Raw genomic sequence first — 15,744 nt, 5'->3', positions numbered from 1 at the left:
GCATGAAACAATGTAAGAAAGGAGGCAAATTTAGGGAGGGAGTGAGGAAGAAAGAGAAGTATGGCTGTCTTCTTACAACTCTACTTATGAAGTACATGAAATCTGTTTTCTTTATATTAACAAAAAATAATAAAATGTGTACTAAATATAAAGAGGATGGGAGAAGCCTGGGGATGTGATGGATATGAATTTGTTATTGATTATGTCACAGGATGGTTTAGTGAGTGTGTACTTATTTAAAAATCGTCAATTTATTTATTTTAAATATGTATATACCCCAAATCTGTAACTTTGCCTGAAGTTTAGAGTGAATTGTCAAATCGTTCTCTGTTTTATGGTTTAACTTATTTTATGAATATAAAGTGAACAAATTTCATGTGGTTCACAATGCAGATTTAGGAGTAAAGTAGTGCTCCCTAGTGTATCATCACTTCTGCCTGGATGGTGCACCCATCTGCCACCATCCTTTTTTATTTCTTTTTTTTTTAATTTTTTGCAATGCTGGACTCTGATTTCACTTTGCAATCACACTTTACACCCAATTAAGTCAAGAATTCAATGACTAATAAGTAGGAAAAAAGCCCACACAAGAATGGAGACAAACGCTGTAAACAATTATCAAATCTCAAAATGTCCATCTCACTTATACAAATGACAGTTTTTACAGTCCAGATATTAGTTTCCGTAGACCAAGGCTAACGTATTTGTCTTTTAGGGACTGCTCTATTTCACTAAACAATATGGTTTCCAGTTATGTTTAGGTCTTTCTCTTTGTAGGCTGGGAGCAAACATGCTACTCTTCCTATTTTGGACTTATATATACATTTTTTTTCTTAAAATACTTCCTATTATTCCTACTTAATTCCTAAGCAGTACATTTTCAAACTCTCATTTCACGTACCAAGATACAATATGCTCTAAGGAGCATGATTCATGGAATTTCTTTAAAATTCTGTATATATTCTCTTTTGCTTTGGTTTTAAGTCTTTTTGAATTCCACAAGATGTGAGGGAGAATATATAGCTGAATGTAACATTTAATTTGAGAATGGTAGATTTGCCTTTTTTTAGCTTTAATATTTATGTCATAGTTTGATGGGCATAATAAGTAAAACGAATTCTAAGACAATAAGGGAAAATAAGATAATCAGTAGAAGTAATATGTATTTAGACACAATCTTTTTAAAAAACTGTGGAAAGGAATTTAAGAAATAAGGCCTGATGAGTTAGCTCACGGGATAAATGCTCATCTGGTTAGTCAGGACCCCATATGGGCACCAGTTCAGGTTGCAGCTGCCCTACTTCCCATCCAGTTCCCTGTTTGTAGCCTGAAAAATCAGTTGAGGATGGCCCAAAGCCTTGGGAACCTGTACCCACGTGGAAGACCCAGAGGAAACTCCTGGCTCTTGGCTTCAGGTTAGTAATACTGCCATTGCAACCACTTGGGAGTGAGTCAGCAGGTGGAAGTTCTTTCTGTCTGTCTCTCCTCTCTGTAGATCTACCTTTCTAAATAAATAAATATACTTTAAAAATAATTAAGAATTGGAAATTTCTCAGTCAACTGATGAGATAGTCTACTCTATTCAGCTTGTAACATGATGGTGAGATTTGCAAGAATGAGAGAAGGTTGTTTGAAGAGCTTGATGCTGTATTCTGTGATAGTTAACTGGATGCAGCCTGACAAAATATTTGCTGTGTATCTAATCCTAAGAAAGTGAAAGTCTTAATGATAGCATTGAACTCATTGATTATACTGTATTTATTTTGTTTTATTTAAACATTTTTTAATTGGAAATGGAGGTAAACAGAGAGGAGGAGAGAACAGAGAAGAAGGCTCTTCCATTTGATGATTCACTCTGCAAGCAGCCACAACAGCCGGAGCTGTGCCCATCTGCAGCCAGGAGCCTGGCGCCTCTTCCAGGTCTCCCACTCAGGTGCAGGGTCCAAAGGCCTTATACTGTCCTCGACTGCTTTTCCAGGCCACAAGAAGGGACCGAATGGCAAGTGGGGCTGTCGGGATTAGAACCAGCACCCATATGGGTTTCTGGTGCATGCAAGGCGAGGACTTTAACCACTAGACTACTGTCCCAGGTCCTACTGTTTTTATTTTTGAGAAGGTATATAACTAAAGGGAACATCCAGGCCTCATATAATGGAACCAAGCAGAATAATCAAAATCTAGGTAGGTTTGTTACTGATTCTAAGTTCTCACAAACATAATAAGGATAGCTCTAACCCCTTGAGAAGCATTCCCATTTATGGGGACAATATAAAGCTTTTATGTAAGTGAAAAATTATCTGAATGTAATGCATAATGCAAACTAATGTTTCAAAAGTAGAGATAAAACATGTCAGTATCTTGTGTAACAAAGGATTATTCACTTTTCTTGTGAAGAACAGCATAAGCTCAAAAGATGCGATACTAAAGTAAATCCTTAGATTTAGCATGTTGGGCCCTTGCGTGACCTGCTCCCTAACTGCTCTGATCTGCTCAAAACCCATCATGATCCCCACAGCATTTTTACAAAGCTATGAAAGCTTATGTCTTACAAGTTCTTTGCAAGAGATACAAAGAATGTATTTTCTAGGATACCATTTATTTATTCATTGATGCATTAAACTTTTATTAGCAATCCTTTGTGTTACAGTTTCTGAAGTAGACTTTGCGGATGCAGTCATGAGCAAACACTGCTAAAACTCTGACAAATGCTGTGATGTACATTTGCACATGATGTTTGTAATGCTGTAAGAATGACTAAAATAATATTGCCTAATATACTGAAAATGGAAATATAGAAGACATCCATTCTGTCCCGTGAAAGACAGCCTGTAAGGTTTGGGGAAGAGAGTATGGAACCTAGGGAATGTGTGTGCAACGATATTGGTCAGGAATACAGGGAAATGTCACAGTAAGACACTATCAATAATTTAGAGATATATTTACATACCTAGGTCTTTTTGCATACATACCCAATTCTAAGTTTTGATATTCCAACAAATGCCATTCCAATTTTGCGAATGTCTATTGTTTGTTGACTTATATTCTGTGTTGGTTTCCATTCAAGCTGTCAATCATAGAAAATGCCATTGTCCTTTTTTTTGATAATTTACATACTTAAAACAGTTTGCAAATAAAGTTTTGTGGAAGTATCATTGCTGTACTATTTTAATCAGTTTTAAATTACCCATCTAATTTCATTAGGGTAGAACTAGATTTCGAAGGGGATTTTATGTATCTAAATTTCTATAGCATAAGGATCAAGTCTCTGCTTCATATTGGGCTATGCTTCTCTGATGAAGTATTTATTCCTCATAGTACTCTCAATTCTTAAAACAGATTTAAAATAAATATGCTGCTACTTCTCCTTTGTATGACTTATCAATCACAATTTTATTTTCCAATTGCCCTCTTCTACATTCGGCTGAACTTGTCTAATGTAATCAAAGCAATTATATTTATGCCTATATCTTGTTCCCTTCTGTATTATTATACACAACAGGTGTATTTGTATGTTTATTGTTACATAACTGATTTTTAATAAGTGTTATAATTTTAATTGATCTCATGGCCTTGCCTCTCACTTCTTTTCTTTCTTTTTCTTCCTCTCTTTTTTGTTCTTGTTTCTCTCTCTGTGTGTGTTTCTCAATCTCTCTCTTGCTCTCTCTCTCTTCCTATTTTCCTTCTTTCCTGTAGTTGTTAAGATCAATATTTCTTCTAGTAAACCACCTGAGAATTTCATTCCTAGTACAGAGGATATTCCAGGTTCAGACTGATCTCAGTGGTAATCTCTGGAATTTGCTTCCTGCTCTTTTGCCAGAGATTACATCTACTCCAATAGTGAGTTATTTTTCACAAGCTGGCAAAGTAACCAAGCTGTAATTTTCTAGAATAATCGGAGCCAGAATATCACTGGTTAGCTGTAGAAGGCATCTGAATGAACATTAATGCCCAGTAAAGAACTCTGAAGTTAGGCAAAAAGGTACTTCTTAAATCATAAAGAAATTGGGATAAACTTTAAAAAGCAGGTGGATTTAATTGGAATTGAGGGGAAGTGGTATATGAGTATAAAGTGTTAAATGCTCAGTTACATAATTCTTATGATGTAATGAAAAAGCTAGTTATCCCTGTTTAATTGAAGGGAGGACTAAATCCAGGAAAGTTAAGATCATATTGAAGACCAAAGAGATAGGAAAATATTAAAATCTGTGATTAAAAAAAACCAAAACTGAATGGTTAGTCAATTCACCAGTTGAGACCAAAAAGTGAATAAGTATTGGGTACATAAATATGACCTTTTTATTTTCAAGATGTTGTGGCATGTAAGATGACAGATCCTGAAAGTTATTTCTCTGTCAGTGTCACTGAGTAGTCACTGCTTAGAAGAAATGGAGTAACCTCTGAAGGAGGTCATACTGTTGGAGCATTTTGGAAATTAGAACTGCAGCCAAGCCAGTGAAATGTGGCCCACAGATAAAAATGAATCTGTTCTAGTAGTTGGGTTTTACTTTTTGAAGTGAATTGATAACATGCCGGCTTGACAGAAAACTTACATGTTTATAAAGTATGAACACATGAATTCTTTTCGAATCAACTGCTTTCAGAAGCAATAGGGATACTGTCATTGAACTAAAATATGCTGTGAAAGTCAGGTCAGGCTAATGATTCAATTTGTACAGCATGTGATAATAGATTTTCAGGTCAAATGAAGTTAGAGTGAAAGGAGTAATACACAGACAAATTGTCTCAATTTAAGTGTAATATGACAGTGGACAGATGGAAAATCTGATTTATCACTAGAAACAGGAAATATGAGGAAAAAAATATATGGGTGTGATCCATGTGCATGGATAATACAAAATGAAGTGCTCTGTGTATAATTTTTAGTGATAATTTCATTGGTATAGAAACAATGAAAATTAAGTATTGGAGAATTGTGCAACTCAAACATAATCACTAGCATGTATAATACTAATAACAGAAAATGTCTACTTAAAATAAATGACATACATTAGTGAAATGTTATATGTGCTTTGTCATATTTAAACCTCAAAAACGTCTTATCAGTCTTACCAATATGTTATCAAGTTATTCTCCTTTTTGGAGGAAATGCAATGAATAATCCTTGGCTCCAGAATTCGATATCAGTACCTCTGTCAATTAGCTGCTTGACCCCTGTTAACTGAACTGTGTCTTAGTTTCAGATGAAGACTCGGTGCTCTTTACTCATACTTGAAAAGGAAAAAGTCAAGTGCTGATATTTAGAGAAACATGACAGTCTCTCAAATGTTATATACAAACATAAAATCTAATGACTTTACCATCTCTTGATTGTTACTCCCTAATCTGGTTACAAAGCCTTTGTTTGATTTAGGCTTTTAATGCTGGACAGTATAAGTTAAACTATAGCTTCTCGGCAGACATGTGAATACATTGGAACAATGTTCAAGAGATTATAGATATCATTGTACTTTCCCGTTAAAAAGAAAAATAACTTAGGAGTGGGTTGAGTTATATTTCATGAGAATGGATAGGTAATTGCTTGCCTGAATATCTTTATTAGCCTCTCACAAATTTGAAGCACAGACTAGAGATTTAGATAAGGTGACTAGAATAATCTATCTGCATGTTAATTTGCCAAACATAAAACTAAAATCTTAAGTGATATAGAATTGTGCAATGGGAAATTACAGATTTTTTTCAAATCTATCAAGGGTATCTACTTTAACTATGATCTTTATTTTTGAAGACAAGATTTTTTACATAACTGCACAATAGTTTTTTTCTGAGTTCCGAATGAAGATACAATACTTGATATCTAAATTTTAAAGGAATGTATACTTCAGATATTGGCATTTGCTGCTACTTATGTGATACACATCAGCAAATTATTATTCTGCCCTACAATATTATCTGTTTTGAATATTTTGCTGTTGTTGTTCTAAAGATTCTTAAAATTAAGGATTTCGGGGCCATGCGTGGTAGCCTAGAGGCTAAAGTCCTCACCTTGTACATGTCAGGATCCCATATCGGCACTGGTTCATTTCCTGGCAGCTCTGCTTCTAATATAGATCCCTGCTTGTGGCCTGGGAGAACAGTCAAAGATGACCCAAAGCCTTGGGAACCTACACCTGCATGGGAGACCTGGAGGAAGCTTGTGGATTCTGGCTTCAGATTGACTCAAATCTGACCATTGCAGCCACTTGGGGAACGAACCAGCAGACAGAAGGTCTTTCTGTCTCTCCTTGTCTCTGCATATCTGACTTTCCAATAAAAATAAATAAATCTTTTTAAAAATTAAGGATTTTTGTTTCCAGGTTATTGCACTTTCTTATTAAGTTCTGTGGAAAAGTTAGTGGAATGTGGAGCAAAACGAGTATGCATTGTTTCTCATGCCTTTGGAGTACATCATGTATTCATGAAGAATACATGTCTTATCTGGGTTCTTCCATTCTTTTTAGTGTATTTTAACCCAAACTTTTTTTTGTATTTGGTGAATAGATTTTAACTGGAGGTTGCTACTTCAACAGTTCAAATGCAAACGCGAAATTTTCTCTGTTCTAGGCAAGTCCATTTCTTCCGTTTATTATCTGAAAAGGAGGTAATTCCCTACAAAGAGGGGAGAGAGGACTTCAACTACATATGTAGTTTAAAAATATGAGAAGCCTATCCCAGTTCATTAGCCTAGTGGCTAATGTCCTCCCCTTGCATGTGCAGATTCGTGTCCTGGCCACCCTGTTTCTCATCAAGCTCCCTGTTTGTGGCTTGGAAAAGCAGTTAAGGACGGCCCAAAGCCTTAGGACCCTGCACCTGTGTGGGAGACCCAGAAAAATCTCCTGGCTCCTTGCTTCAGATCAACTCAGCTCTTGCCGTGAAGGCCATGTGGGGAGTTAATCAGTGGATGGAAGATCTTCCTCTCTGTCTCTCCTCCTCCTCTCTGTGTATCTTACTTTCCAATAAAATAAACAAATAAATAGACAAACAGGCCAAGATTTTAAAAAATGGGAAGCCATAGTATGCATTTTGTAAGACAGAAACTCTACTTTATACAACAAAAATAAATACACATTGTGCCAAGCACATTTTGTGCATATTTATGAGGTGGTTAATTTCTTAAAAGAACAGAAAGCAATAAAGTAACATATTTATATAGGTTGCGTTTTTCTTTCAGAAGTCAAAATCAGAGAAAGCTGACTCTCTGATTTTGCCACAGCTATTCCTAATTCCTTTAAAGGAATTACCAGAGGGACTTTAACTAACCAGATTTCTTGATTCTGTCCAACTTATTATCTACTATTGAAGGAATTTTGCATACTTCCTAAAAGATTTATTTTTCTATTAGTTTGAAAGTTAGAGAAAGATCTTCCTAATCTTTTGGTGCACTTCCTAAATGACCACAGCATGCAGTTAGTGTTAAGCCAGGACCATGCCAGGGTCCAGCTTCTTTATCCTGGTTTTCCACTTCTTGCAGAACCCATCTTTTGCTGCCTTTACAGGCATTGACAGGGAGTTGTGTTGGAAGTTGGAGTTGCAAGAACTCTGACACTCAGGATACCAGCCTCACCAGCATCAGTATAGCTCACTGCTCCATAACTTGGACTCCTATATCTTTTGTTTCTTCCAGAAAAAAAGTATTTTTGGATTATTGTTTTTCGCCCAAAGGGGAAAATTTAACATTAATTGGTTCTATTGAGAATAGTTCATTTTGATAGTACCCAGTAAGTAGAATCTATAATATTTGCAGGATATTGCTGCTTTCAAAAATGGCAAATTCCCCCAGAATTAAGATGATATTACAGAAAAAAATCTATAAAGTCCTTGATTTTACTGAATTCACTTGTAGATGTTGCCCTTTGTACCAGGCGTAGTATATTTGAGTTTTTATTTGTGACTCTTTTCCAAACAGGCGATAAATTCAATCTCATCATTTACCATACACATTAGGAACATAGGTTCTGTGTCTCTCAGTGGTGACCCGTAGATATCATTTTAGCACAGAGCTATTTCTGCAAATAGAATTATTCCCAGTCTGTGTTCCAGCTTACTTTCTGCAAGCTGTTCATCCAGATTTCCTTCTTGTTTTTTCATTGTTATTTCTTGATGCCATACAATCCTTCTAAAGACTCTTTAGCTAATGGAGTACTAAGCCTGTGATTGTGAATTGAATTGTACTATGCTATTGTAAATATTTTTTTAAAAGAAGTGAAAAAGGTTACTGCTTGGTGATCACAAGCATGTGTATTGTGAAATATGTGAAATGTGTTCTCTTTTTATAAGTAAAATAATTTAAATTTAAAAATAAATCTACAAGGAAATAGAATATATAAAGCTATATACATTTAAACTTGAATGCTTTAACTGGACATTATATCAAACTCAATATCAAATGAAAACACCCACTGTAACAACAATTGGCCAAATGGAAATATGTCATGTTCTGAATGAGCATTATCTTTCATTCTGATAGGCAAAATTAATGAAATAATTAAAAAGCCATAAGAGGAAAATGAAGAGTGTCATAAGACACCAACTAGATGGAAAACAAAATATTTCTGGAATCATAATGTGACGGCCAAAATAGAATACCTTTCTGCAATCTCAAAAAGAAAAATGAAGTTTCATGCATACAGATGAATGGCTTTCCATTTAGTTATATTATTTTTTAATATTGTAGAATAAATCTGTGTCACAATTCGGTATTATTTCATGTTTTGTCAAGATTTTTTCAAAAAGCTAACCATATACTACATATAGATAGTATTAAAGAGTCATGTTTTTGCTATACTTTTGAAAATCATGGAATCATTTTACAACGTAAGAGCTGAGCCACGCAGCAGATATGAGTGCGCAAGCTGCCTCAGATAAGAATCGCATTGTAGGAAATACTTCTTTTTAAGATGGGAATGTGTCCTGCAGAGTACACTTGTTTGTTAAAACATCTCTTCCTGGTTTATGGCTGGACACTGTTTTCTCTTCTATTCTACAGTATAACTGCCCAGTAGAAAAACCTATGTAAGGTTGAGCAGCAACCAATTGTTACTGCTGTGCTTTTAGAAGAAACAAACTGCTATCCAGAAACTTTCCAACTGTATACTTTTCACCAAGGATACAACTCTGTTGAAAAAGTCAAATGAACTTGTTGGCAATGAGTACAAGTCTATAATAAAAGGAAACCCTTCCTTAGATAAAGAAAACATATTAATTTATAATGTCCTTATATTCATGAGAAGGAAGAATAATAATTCACTGATGTCTGGAAACTTAAAGACAAAGAGCAATCGGAATACTGGTTTTCTTTTCTTTTTTCATTTATTGATTAACTTTAGAAAGGCAGATTTACACAGAGGGCAATCAAGTGAGACAGCGGGTGGGGGGGAAGAGAAAGTCTTTTATCTGCTGGTTCACTCTTCAGATGGTCACAACAGCCAGGATTGGGATTGGTCAAAACCAGGAAACAATAGCGTCATCTTGGCTTCCCACATGGGTGCAGGAGCCCAAAGACTTAGGCCATCTGCTGCTTTTCCAGGTACATCAACAGGCAAACAATCACAGTGTGAGCCAGGAATCCACACTTTCTTAATTGCTCTCATCCATTTATTTGTCTTTTGCCCATCTTGTCTTGTTTGTGTCATATCAAAACCCATCAGTAATGATTCTTAATAGGACAAACATACATCATGCCTGTATAATGGAATTATCTCTTTGGCTTTCCTCATTTTGGGTTGAGACATTTTGAATAATTTTCCATGTCTTCAGGATACAGATAGGAGGGTTATTTATATTCTACAAACATCTAGTATTGTGGGATAGGATGTTAAAATGCTGATGTTTGTTGCTTGCAAAAATAATTGAGGCAAAAAGAAGCAACTACTATGAAAAATGGGCATTTTCGTTTCCATTTCTTTATGAGAAAGGAAAATAGTCTCTCCCTACCAGCAGGCGTGCAGGGAGTTTCATTCTGGTTAAGGATTCATATTAGATTTGGGACTGGTGCTATGGTACACAGGTTAAGCCACCACCTGCAGTTCTGGCATCACATATGGAGGCAGCTTGATCCCTGGATTCTCTACTACAGAACCAAATCACTGTTGATGGCCTTAAGAAAGATGACCCAAGTCCTCACTGCCACCCAGCTGAAAGATTAAGAGGAAATTATAGACTCCTGGCTTCCCCCAACTGTGGCCATTTGGAAAGTGAACCTATGCATAAATCTGTATTTGTGTATGTGTATGTTTGCATGCATATGCACACATGTGTGTATCGGCATGTCTTTTGGGGGGCAACTGACTTTCAAACACATCAATAAGGCTTTAAATAAAGAATACATACTAGATTTGAATTACCTGTTACAGCAAATGAAACAATGGCTTTTTCATCTGTCACCAGAAATGTCTATCCCCTCACCTTTACAAAAATAACCTGAAGGAAGATTGTCTTCATTTTTTTATCTACACACACACACACACACACACACACACACATATGCTTAGTTCATATATATAGGTAAGAGCAACAAAGCCCATTTTGTTCTTTTGTTGAAGCATGGGTGATTGCACAACTGAAGTATTTCAGGCAAGACCTAACTCAGCATCTCTTGAAAAACTCAGGAGATGTCTTGGGAGATGAGGCATAGCTGAGCTCTGAGAAAACAGTAAATCAGAATGACAGTGAGTCTGGCACTTCTTAACTGATGAGTCAGCAAAGTTCAGAAGAAATAGTTGAAGGTCATCTTGTATATAGCTTGAGAAAAATAGAATGTTAGAATTATCATGCCAGGATGAAGTCCAGAAAGATAATTTAGGGGATATTGTTATTTGTGCTGAGGAGCTCAGGAATATGGGCTTTATTCTCTTCTGATGAATGGAGACTTACTGCCCTATGCATGGGCTCCCCTTCTCTTCCCTGCCTAACTTTTGGAGGTCTGCTAATACACTTCCTGCCTACTGATCTACTTACTGGGAATCCCAACTTCTGTCATCAGGCAATTTAACCTCAAATAGCAAACAGTCAAAAGTGCAGTACTGTAATTGTTTTCCTGCTATTGTGAGGCTGGTGAGCCTAACTGATTGAGTGCATTCTGAGGTTTAAAGGAAAGTTAAACACAGAACTAAGTTCTTCTGATTGACACAGGATAGAAGTATTTGAACTCCTCAAAACTTTTCGTATACTTCCAAATGAAAATCATAAGTCTTTTATTTTATAGCTAAAAATTATCCCAGAAATATGTCAATAACTCATTTTATCAGCCAACTGTTAAAAACAAATTTTCACTCCACAAGAATCCACAACACAAAAACAGTCTCATATGAACAGATCAGTAAAACTTGGAAATTGACAAGGAACCCTAGATAAAGCAGGAAATGGTACTTATTGGACAACTAGTATATATGACATTATATCAGGCATTTTGCATAGGTATCTTACATTTCCAAGATGAGATGAAGTTTACATTCTGTATTGTCTATGTAAATAAACTATTTTAGGTTTTAAAGTTTTAAAATACTCAATTTCAGGAAATATAAGGAAGCATTTTAATAACCATCAACACTGTAAATTCCAGATTCTTTGAGTATATCATATTTCCAAAGGTAAGAATAAAAAGGGAATTTTATCAATCACATTGCAGTTTGAGAATGAGCTTACTAATTAGGAATTTTAAATAAAATAAATCACAATGTCTTCCCCAAAATAATTACACACAGAAAAGGTTGTTCTGAATAATGCTGTAATAAGTTCCCAGACTCAAAAGTCAAGCATAGTCTGACTATTCACATGATCTCAGTATATGATCTTAAGGCTTATTCAGAAAAATAGGTTTATGTTGTCAAACCAAGCCTGAGAATACATAAAATTTTTGTGGTACAAATTTATTTCTTACAAAGAAAACTACTTACACGTAGTATAAGTCTTAACAATACTTTGTGTTAATACTCCAAAATGGGAACTGCCTCTTCTTGAAATTATAGCGTAATACTTCTCATCCTGCAATGCTTTAAAGTATGAATAAAAATGTGTCTCTTGATGCAATTTCTTCTTAAGGAGAAATCAATTTTCTTTTATTTATTTTTATTGAAAATGCAGATATACAGAGAGGAGAGAGAAAGAAAGATTTTCTGTCTGCTCATTCACTCCCAAAGTGGCCACAACTGCCAGAGCTGAGCAGATCTGAAGCTAGGAGCCAGGAGCCTTCTCCAGGTCTCCCACACGGGCACAGGGTTCCAATGCTTTTACTCTTAATAATTCCAAATGCTAATATCATTGAAAAAATTAAAAGCTGTATTTGGCCAACTTTGCATTTTTTTAAAAGATTACGTCACAAAACAAACAAAAAAAGTTACAGTGAAGAGTGATTACTTCATGAAGCAGCTGTTGGGGCACAGCCTAAGATACCGAAATTCCATATCCTAGACCACATTGAATTCTGGATCTCTGCTTCCCACTCATCTCCCTGGTGATGCATCCTGGGAGGCAGTATATGATGGTCTGCTTATTTATGCCTCTGCCACTGCTGTGGGACACCTGGATATGGTTATAGATTTTGGCTTCAACCTAATCCAGGCTTGCAGGCATTTGGCAAGTGAACCAGTGGATGTGACATTTCCATTTGCTCAAGTCCTCACATCACACACATTAAGATCCCATATGGGCTCTGGTTCTTATTGAACCTGCTCCGCTTCCCATCCAGTTTCATGCTTTTGGTCTGGGAAAGCAGTAGTGGATGGCGCAAAACCTTAGGAAGCTTCAGCCACGTAGGAGACCTGGAAGAGGCTCCTGGCTTCAGATCAGCTTAGCTCTGGCTGTTGTTGCTACTTGGGAGGTGGACCAGCAGATAGAAGATCTTTCTCTCTGTATTTCCTTCTCTCTGCATATTTGTGTTTCCAATAAAAATGAATAAATCTTTAAAAATTAAACTAACAGAACCCCCATCTCACTTTAAAAACAATTTTGAGGTTCCTTTGTTTTTCAAGTTTAATGTAACCATTGAATCAAACTGTTAAGAGAAACTAAAGAGCCATTAATAATCTTGAGTTTTTTCTCAGATATAAACTGTCACACCTTGGAAAAAAAGTGAAAAATGAAGTAGAACAGAATTTCTTTGGTGAAGATCAGTCAATGGTGGTGTGCTTTTGAAAGAGATGACAGAAGTGTTCTTGGATATAGATTCTTTTTTGTTGTTGTTGTTAAAGGACAAATACACTATTTGAAAATCATTTGATTTGAAGCAATACATGTTTTTCTCATTTTATGATATTTCCTTTTACAATGTTGGAAAATAACAGCACCTGCCGCGAATGGCTGCTGTGGCAACTGTGAGAAGACACAGAAACTGAACGGCTGGACCGCAATAAAAATAACTACACTATGGACTGTACACTACACACTATGGAAGGAGACCAACCTGGAGCCATACTGAGTTTTCATTTATCCGACATTCTGGATCCCAACCAGAGAAGGGATAAGTAGTATGAATTATGGACATCAGAACTTGTCTTTTGCTACCTGTGTCCTTGCATAATCAAATGTTGGTACTGAAGAAAGCAGAACATATTTCATTCTAGTTAATGGGCACTGAACTACAACTGCACGGGATGATGTATGACCTTGTCTTTATAAACCTATCCTGGATGGGAAAATTACACTTATGTTGAACAAATATTAGATCTAAATGTCCCCAAATGAGTATCTGGAGTCGATTATGGTTCACTACTTTCTTCAATAATGTGAAACAATGCTTGATATTCTGCAGTGAAATTTTCAAACTTGATGTATCTCTCTGCTCATTATTTGACAAAATCATAGATAATTACTGTAAAATGTATGATTGATCACTCTAATTTGTAAATACATCAATCAACATTTGCACATCAATTAAGCAACTATAAAGTATAATACAAAATCTAACTATTGTGTGATTTTTCAAAAATATATAACCAATAATCCTTCATTTATGAATCTTATGATATAATTAAAAACATAAACATAAAAATCAGCATTACAGAAAAATTACCATTACCAGAAAATCTATGTGTAACAATGCAGATACATTCCTGTGATACATTTTATTCTCATTTTTCTCTTAAAGGTTGATTCATTTATTTGAAAGCAATTGTTGTGTAATGAAAGGAAGGAGGAGGTAGAAAGGAGAGAGAGTGAAAAAGAGAGGGAGAGAGAGAGAGAGACGGAGAGAGAAATAGAGAAATTAACTGTGCTCTGATTCATTTTCCAAATGGCTGCATCAGAGGGAGTTCAGCCAGACTGAAGCCAGAAATAACTTCATAGCGATCTCCCACATGGATGTCAGTGGTTCAAGTACTTGAGCAATACTCCAATTCCCAGGCAGATTTGCTGGATGAGAAGCTTATTAAGGAGAACTTGTTATAGAATGCAGGCATCCCAAGATAAGGTTAAATATGCTGAAAACATTTTAATATTGTGTACTCACTTCTGAATAGCAAAGAACTTTGAAAATGGAATCTTCAAATCAGTTTACAATTTCCTAATCTTAATACTATTTTATAGTTAGGTATTCGGTTGTGATATATTTTCAACTAAAAGCAAATGCCATAATGTAAAATGACACATTCAACTTGAGCTACTAGAAAATTCACCTCACAGTTCTTTTGAAATAAGTGATAGAACTATTCATTTTACAATAAAAATGCAAAAACACTATTGAAATCTTGTCCAAGGTTGTTTAGCTGGTAGTAACAAAAGTTTTACTGTTTGTCAAGTTCTCTGTCTTCAAGAGGTCAGCATTCCTACTGTCCTTTGATTTTAAAATAAGGCTTTGCATAAAAAAAATTCTTTGTGTTTTCTGTCCATTATTACTTTTGACCATCACAACACTCCAATGAAATAATCCATGGTGACTCTTTTTATTTTGTTTCTAGTATTTTGTTTTTATGGGAGTTTAAGGGAGGAGGAACAAAGCAGGATAGAGGAAAGGGTTGGAGAACAGATGACCTTATGTTTCTATTTTGTCTCCAGCTGGTCCACCTTAAAGACACGTCTTGTAACATACACCAAGATTATTTTGGGGAGTTTCAAGAAAATTATGGACTGCGTCATGAATATGCATTTCAACCCTTCTCAGGGACTGTGTTAATTTTCTGTGTTTCTTTCCAATTCTAGTGCATGTGCAGCCAAAGCAAGCACCCTGCTGCTTCTTTAAAGAAAAAAGTTGATAAACACTCAGACGATGCTGGAAATCAGGCAGTTTACTAAACAAGGCTTATATAAATCTCATGTCCAAATATATGTAAAAATAGTAAAGAAACAGGTAAGTTGAGATACAGGAAGCCTAAATTTATATGCATTATCTTCTCATCTCTGTATTTACCAATAACAACAAACAAAACAAAAAGAAAGAAAATGAAAAGGGCTCAAGTGACAGTTTAGAAACTTTTAAGGTTGCTTTTAATCTGTCAGTGCATATGTATTTCAAAGACATTTTACACAAAAATAAATATGTTTTAAATAAATTTCCATAAATTACTTGAATTACCTGATTCATGAATTACCTGTATATACATGTATAGTATATATTCATATATACATCATATATATACACATGTATATATATACATATATACTGTGTATGTGTACTTGTGCACATAGAGTTTATTTAAAAATCTAGTGTATGTGTTTTGGAGTTAAGAATTATTAAATGACAGTAAACAAAAAAATAATACTTGTAGCTGATGAATTCTATGGCCCTGCATAAACAAACTGACCTTCCCTTTCCTA

The 15,744-nt window shown here is 35.3% G+C and overlaps 1 non-coding gene across 1 annotated transcript; it reads right to left on the bottom strand.

Moving 5' to 3' along the window:
• Window positions 1-15,046: 15,046 nt before the first annotated feature.
• On the bottom strand, window positions 15,047-15,153 carry LOC118759930 (U6 spliceosomal RNA). The gene has a single exon (XR_004996470.1). It is a non-coding gene; the product is annotated as a U6 spliceosomal RNA (small nuclear RNA).
• Between the last annotated feature and the right edge of the window lie 591 nt (window positions 15,154-15,744).

This window comes from Ochotona princeps, chromosome 14 (genome assembly GCF_030435755.1).
Source record: "Ochotona princeps isolate mOchPri1 chromosome 14, mOchPri1.hap1, whole genome shotgun sequence".
In the NCBI taxonomy this organism is placed as follows: Eukaryota; Metazoa; Chordata; class Mammalia; order Lagomorpha; family Ochotonidae; genus Ochotona; species Ochotona princeps.
This window is presented reverse-complemented; position numbering and strand designations above follow the sequence as displayed.